The sequence below is a fragment of the Neofelis nebulosa genome, chromosome 10, assembly GCF_028018385.1.
Source record: "Neofelis nebulosa isolate mNeoNeb1 chromosome 10, mNeoNeb1.pri, whole genome shotgun sequence".
Lineage (NCBI taxonomy): Eukaryota > Metazoa > Chordata > Mammalia > Carnivora > Felidae > Neofelis > Neofelis nebulosa.
The window spans coordinates 97,971,285-97,978,401 of NC_080791.1; the positions used below are offsets into that span (position 1 = coordinate 97,971,285).

The following is a 7,117-nucleotide window of genomic DNA, read 5'->3' on the forward strand; positions in this document are numbered from 1 at the left end:
TGAAGAATATTTAAGCTCTAAAAATAGACATAGGTCTTGGTCCCAGGACCACCAGGATTCTGTTTCCAGTTTCCTGAAATGTCCCAGCTGATAACAAGCATGAGCACTGTTTCATGAGCACCTACTGTGTGCACTGTACTGTGGCGAGTGCAGTAGGGGGAAAAGAAGAGGGCAAAAACTAAAGCAGAGGCCTTTGCTCAGGGAATTTGGATCCCACACAGTGAAGTGGGGAAAGAGCCATCGCCGCAAATGAGATCAAGTACAAAATGGGTAGCCTTGAAAGCCGGAAGAGGATAAAGCCTTGGAGAGTTGTTCAGGGAGGGCTTCCTGGAGGAGGTGGCAGTCGAACCGAGGCTTGAGGGATGGATAGGGTGTAAAAAGGCAAAGACCAGGGGAGCCTGTGAGAAGCAGCCGCCACCGCCAAATCGAGCTGATTTGTGTGATAATAGGAAGGTTAATATTAACGACTAATGTTTGAGGTCTTACCTCCGTGCCAGGCACCGTGCTGTTTGCTTTGGGTGGATTGTTTTGTCTCACCTGCAAAACAACCCTATGAAAGAGGTGTTCCCAGTCCCATTTTACAGATAAGGAAACCGAGGGCCAAAGAGCTTAAGCAGCTCGCCCCGGGGCCGCAGAGCTGAACAGCAATGCAGCCAGCACTTGAGCGAGCAGTTCCGGCTAGGCACACTAACCGCTCTGCTGTGCCACATTCCGTGAGTCTGGCTGGTGGGGGTGCCTGCAGGGACGAGCAGGAGGTCCAGTGGGCCAGGGAGGAGGCCCTTCAGACGCCCCCAGATGGGGAGGGGGGGGCGGTTCCTGAAATAGAGCCCCCAGACCCTCCTGGAGGACTCTAATAAGAAGCATGCCCTTTCCTCTCCCCAGCGTGCGGGCCCCTGGGGTGTTTGGAAATTGGTTAAGGGATTTGGGGGCTCAAGATTCCAGTTTTTTAATATCGCTTGCCTGTCCATCCAGCGGCAGTCCGGGCCACCCACCTTGTGATTTCAGTCTGTTCTGGGAGATTGATGGCCCGGGCTTTGATTTAAGACGTACCGCTGTGGTCCTCAATTTCCCCCGTGTCACCAGTGACTCTGACAAGGCAGCGAGCTCAGAGAGGATGGCTCCTGGCTCTTCCCCGGACAGCAGGCCTGGGAGCCCACAGCACCTGTAGAGAAAGTTCTGACGAGAAGATTAGGGCAAAGGTAGACGGGGCCCAGTGGACCCGTCCTTAGCCTTGGTTTCCCCTACAGATCACGTGGAAACCCTCCTGCTGAGGAGGCCCATTCAAGAGAGAGGGGGAGGAGCCCTCCGAGGCAAGCGGCAAGCGTACCCAACCCCCTCATTTCACAGATGAGCAAACTGAGACTCAGAGAAGTGGAGAGACTCCCCCAAGGCCACACAGGAAATGAGCTGCGCCTTCGGTTGGGTGTCCCCACTTTTCAAGAAAAAGGCCTCTTATCCCCCACTGTTGCCGTGTTCTGGATGAATCCCTCTTCTGGATAAATCAAGGGACCTGGACTTCTTTGTGGTTGAAATGAAACAAATATTTGAGGACCTTACCTCAGGCCAGATGCTGGACTGGTCCCTCAGCTACATATGACCCATTTCTTCCTCATAAGATCCCCGTGGGTCACTGAGCCCAGATGTTGCCAGGCCTTACCAGCTCCTGGATGCAAAAGAACACCTTATTGTGGCAAAACCTCAAAATTCCTGCTCTTGCCTTTTCCTGCCCAATCAAGTCCTTAGCCGAAGCCCCTAGGAAAAGCCACCACCCCCGCTGGCCTCCCCTCCCAGGGTTTCTGTAAATCCCTCAAAAGGATGTCATGTTGCTCCCAGACCAGCCTACCTGCTGCAGTCACCACTGGCCTGTTTGCCTGCTCTCGCTCTAGAACTTGCCAGAGGCCAGAAAGAATGCCCCACCCCCTGCCATACCTCCCTGACGATAACCCTGGAGGGGAAGCTAATGTCCAGGCCAGCGGGTGACTCCTGATGCACCCCCAGCCCCAGACTTTGGGCTGTCAGAGGCTGGGAAAGCAGCGTCTTCCCAACACAGGGGCCCTCGGTCCCCAGGGCCCTGACGCATATCTGCTTGGGCCTCAGGACCTCCCAACAGAGACGCTGTCCTGCTGGTGTCCCACTCACCACTGGCCTTGAATGCAGGCCGAGGGGCCGGGGAAGAGGGCACCGTTCCCTCCTTACTCCTTCTCTTCTTGGAAATGCTCCCAGCAGACAGTCCCTTTCCTTCTCCAGTTACAGAACAAAATGCCCCAAGTAAATTAGAGGATGTCAACAAATCTTGGTGGAGGGGAGGAAACGGGGAAACGAAGTGATTTACTTCTGGTAAGTAGCCAAAAGCCACAAAACACCTGCTGCCCAGACCACCCTCACCTGTCCAGGGCTCCGGGCCTTCTGGGCCTGGCGGGTGGGAGGCAGGAGTGGTCTGTGTTGGTCCTCGGCCAGTTCCCCCAGGCTTCGTCGTCCTTCCTCTGGCTTCATGTGGTCTAGCCCAGGTCTTGCCAAGGCCAGTCTCATCCAAGTCTCCCAAAGTTTCCTGGAGGAAGGAGAGGTCAGAGAAGGCCAGATGTCCATTTCCTGCTGAGGGAGGAGCCTGCCCCAGCTGCCCTCTGAGGAAGAGGAGGTCCAGCATAGATGTTGACCTTTCCCTAAGCCACTCTGCTGGCCATTGCCACGCTCAACCCTGGAGGCCCAGGCTGGGGGAGACTCAGGTGGTGCTTTCGAGATCCCGCGCTTGCCCCGGTGCTTCCCAGAGCCTGCCTGCTGGGGGAGCAGAAACATGGCCACAGGGCCTGTGTTCATCTGCAAACTTCCGCCTCAGGCTCCCCACCCAAGGGCACCCCACCCAAGACACTCGGCCACAGAACTATGAGGAGACGGACAGACTGACCAAAAGCAAACAAGGCCTAAGGAGGGCTACGGACCCTGTGTCTGATCTAAAAATAGGGCCCAGGGAATATCTCACAGGCCCTGGGGCTAGGAAGGTGGTGGGAGTTGGGGGCGGGTTGAACAGGATCATGGGCTGCAATTAAAACTCCCATCCTGGGTAATTCCCAGGCCTCTCTTGGGCTGTTTCCATGGCAAGGGAGGCTGGCCCAGAAAAGACAGGATCTTGGCAGGGTTGGGCTCCCTCCTCTGCTCCTGCCCGCAGAAGCCTCAGCCTCTGGATCAGACGGTTCAGACGAGGGTGCGTGGTCCAGCTGAGACCTGGCAAGGCACAGGTAGAGGCCCAAGCCCTGTGAGGCAGGTGTCTGGGCCCAGGAAACAACTGATGGTATGTGCTGGGACTTTGGGAGACCACCAGGAACCTGGCCCAGACTCTAGGGATGAGGGCTGCCTAGAACATACCCAGGAACTCCAGTGTGGTCTCTTAACTGAGACAGGAAGAAATCAAGCCCCAAGGAAGCCTGGATCCTTGTCTGGTGAACCCTTGCCCCCACCCTCCAGGTCCCCCACCCCCACACCCCGCTCCCTCACTTGCCTCCAGGCCAGCCCCTCCCTGTTCTGCCTTCTATCCTCATAACCTTCACCTGCCCTCTTCCTGCAGTCCCCATTACCTCTTCCTTATGGGGGTTCCCTTCATGTTGGCCCCCAAGGCAACCCCTTCCCCAACCCTAGCTGGTGCTGAGAAAGTAGGAAGCCCTTCTGGCACATTCCCTGCAGGCAGATGGTGATAAGCAGAGAGAGAGTGGGCCCTACGTTGGATCTCACAGGTGGGCATTAACAAGCATAAGGTCAAAAGATAGATGCCAAGATTGTCCCTAAGCCAAGACTGCCACCTCTGTGGAATCTAGGAGAAGCCCAGCAGGTAGGTGTACAGATTCATCTTTCACACCAGCACACAGAGGTCCTACACCGGGAAGTCTGGTTCAAAGGCAGCCACAAGTCCTGCCTCCTGGACCAGTTCTTGGGGTGTGAGCCACCTGGCAGGGGAGGCCTGCCTCTAGGTGGTTCCCTGTGGGCCAGTTCATCCCCCAGAACCTCAGGATGCCCACATTCACGCTCACCAAGAAGGGAAAAGGGGCAAGTGAGCATTCAATGTCCACTTCCCTTTTCTCACCTTGTCCCCATCCCTCATCTGCCCCCACCTCATGGAGCCAAGGTGCCAGCTCAGAATGTACATCGGCAGGTGCCCCAGGCGCTGGCATTCCAGAGCCAGGAGGCCAAGCAGAGAATGGGAGGCATCCTCTAGGCTCCCCCTGACCGCGATAGATCAAACTGAGGTTCTTTCCCTCCTCCCTCTGGCACAGGAGGGGAAGTGGGTGTCCTGCCAGGTGTGGTCAGCCCTTGGTCAGGGGCCCATGGGCACCTCCCACTGGACAGCCCAGCCCTGGTCAGTGCCGTACCGGCTGGCTCTGGGAACTCAGACCTGGAACAATGGAGCCATTCACACAGCCTGGGCTTCGCACAATGACCCTCTTGGTCTGTTTCTGTGGCTAGACGATGTGTGAGTGTGTGAGTGAGTGAGTGAGTGAGTGAGTGTGTGTGTGTGTGTGTGAGAGAGAGAGAGAATCTGAAGGTAACTGGAGAGCCCATGCAGAGATGACAGAAAGAATCCCTACCTGACATCCTTCCTTTGTTGGACAATTACCCTGTGCCAGGCAAGTTCCAACATCGAGCCCATTTTAAAGATAAGGAAACTGGGGTGAGTTGAGAAGTTAGAAGTCAGAATAATGGGGACTTCTTGGGGGGAGGTACTGACTGAGAAGGGGCCCAAGGGAACTGTCAGGACAACGGAAAGTACTCTGGGTGGTGATCACACGGGTGTAGACATATGCAAACATGCGTTGCGCTGTGTCCGCTGAAGATTTGTGCAGTTTGCTGTATGTAAATTACATTTCATTTTTTTAAATGGAAGTACATCCATAGAATGGAATATTACCCGCTGTAACTAAAGACTAAGGAAGCTCTTTGTATACCAATATAGATTGCCAAGATACGCCGTTGAATGAAAAATTGCAAAGGGCAAAACAATGTTTCCCAGATAGTACGCAAGCATGTTTTAAAATGCTCTCTATACATATCCATTTGTGTGTGTTTAGATCATCTCTGGAGACACACAGAAACCGCGGCTGCCCCTGGGAAGAGGAGTCACACTGCTGGACACATAGGCTGGAGGAAGACCTTTCGTAATAAACCCTTTTCTTACCCCTCGGGAGTGCATTACTTACTCAAAAAGCGAGAGAAATTAAGTGGCATAAGAGCGCCAGAGTTGCTGATTACGTCCATTGCTTCGGTGCATTTAATTCCAAAGTCAAACAGCCCTGTCTCCGGCCTATCTCCACTCCTCCAACTCTGCCAGACTGCAGCCGGCTGTGGCTGCCCAGCTGGGGAAAGTTCATGGCTGGGCTCCACCATGGACTGTGCAAAACCCGCTGTGGCCTGAGAGTCAGGAGGCTGGCCCCACTGGGCTGGAGAGTGGCAGCTGACATCACAGAGGCCAGCTCCCCACTGGCCCCTGAACCAGGTTGGGTGCTGTAGGCCTGCCCTCCAGCTGAGGGCTCCTGTCCAGACCCCCACCCGGCCCTGTCTCCTCCCTCTGCTGTCGCTGCCTTGTATGCTCCACTCCACGGCGTCTCCAGGGAAACCCAGGAAGGCCCCTGCCCAAGGAGGCCCACAGGTGCACCCAGGTCATCTGCCCAACTTGGCCGCAGGAGGGCAGCGACAGGCAGCCCTCTGTGAAGTGCAAGGCTGTAGCTCACTGCCGCCGATCAGTGCCGGCTCCAAAAGTGCCTGGGTTCAAAACCCAGCTCTGCCATTTCCTGGACGTGGGACCTCAGGCAAGTCATTTCATCGCTCTGTGTTTCAGTTTCCTCGTCTTCGAAATGGAACACGATGAGGCGTCCTGGCCGTCAGGATGATTGTGGGGGGAATGAGGTGCGGAGGCGCTGAAGCCCTGAGCCTGGGGCAACAGGAGAACTGCTCACCACCACTGAGTGGCATCATCCAGGCATAGCCGTATAAAATGCTATCAAGTGCCTCCCAGAAGGGGGTGACCCAGAGGGAGGATGTCGAGGGGCTTGGAAAACTGGTTTCCAGATCTCAGTGCTGAGAGGTAGGAAGGCTCATGGGGCGCTGGGGCCACCTTCAGGTCTCCAAGGGTCACCACAAGGAAGAAAAGGCAGGACAGGTGTCAGTGTGGTGTCTCAGCAGTGTCACCCACCTGATTTTCCCTGTCTTACCTGATCCTTTGCACTCCGGGTTTTCGGGCGCTGCTCACCCTCCCCACCCCCCCACTGCATTAGACCCCTGAGGCTGGGACGGACCTGGGCAGGTCTAGACTGAAAGCTCAGTGGCTTTGGGAAAGTCACTGGATCTCTGAACCCCATCTTTCCTATCTGTAAAGGATCACACAGGTGTCCCGCCTCCCTTGCTCCTGGATCTACTCCCTGTAAGAGGTGGAGTTCATTGCCCACTGCAGCCTTCACTGGGCAGCATTAAGGACCGGTCACCTCCACGTCCCTTGTCCAGGGTGTATGCCAGGCACAGGGGAGGCAGCCACAGGCAGGGGGCAGCCCTGCCCTGAATGAGCTCCCCTAAACGATGGGGACAAGCCAGAAAGTGACAGACCAGGCCACATGGTGATCAAAAGTGGAACACGGAGGAAAGAGGTTCATTCTGCTAAGAAAAAGGGTCCCCAAGTTCCCTGGCGCAGGTCTGCTCTGAGTGTCAAATCAGTGGCTTATGTCATCTCCGGGAGCCACAAGAGGAGGCAGGATGGAGGGCCAAATAGTAACACCTCTGTTTTATAAGTAAGCACCCCACGACTCCAAGAGGGAGCTCATCACAGAGATGGGTGCCCAGAGCCCCCCCTCCCAGGACAGGCTGCTCCCCAACACTTGGTACATCCCCACCCCAGGATGCCCCCCCCCCCCGCATCCCCCCCAACTGTCACTGGCCAGGCCCTGCCTCCTTTGTATGGGTAAGAACTTCCCACCACCTGAGGTCATTCCTTGGCAGGTGAGAGCTGTAGGCGGTCCCTTCGCAGGGGTGAGTCTCCCCAGGCCATAAAACAGCCCCACTTCTCATCTTTACCCACCCCCTGCTCAACTCCACACTAGAAATGCTGTCTCCAAAAGACCCCTGTTATGATTATCATCAAGCT

At 55.8% G+C, this 7,117-nt stretch overlaps 1 long non-coding RNA gene across 3 annotated transcripts; it reads right to left on the reverse strand.

Moving 5' to 3' along the window:
• Nucleotides 1-930: 930 nt before the first annotated feature.
• On the reverse strand, nucleotides 931-6,835 carry LOC131487768 (uncharacterized). 3 transcript variants are annotated; one of them, XR_009249949.1, is made up of 4 exons: nucleotides 5,184-6,835; nucleotides 2,140-2,548; nucleotides 1,558-1,663; nucleotides 931-1,162 (listed from the first exon to the last, which is right to left on the reverse strand). It is a non-coding gene; the product is annotated as an uncharacterized LOC131487768 (long non-coding RNA). The 3 variants fall into 3 exon arrangements; XR_009249950.1 differs by having other exon boundaries at nucleotides 931-1,176; XR_009249951.1 differs by lacking the exon at nucleotides 5,184-6,835 and adding an exon at nucleotides 2,978-3,450.
• Nucleotides 6,836-7,117: the final 282 nt, after the last annotated feature.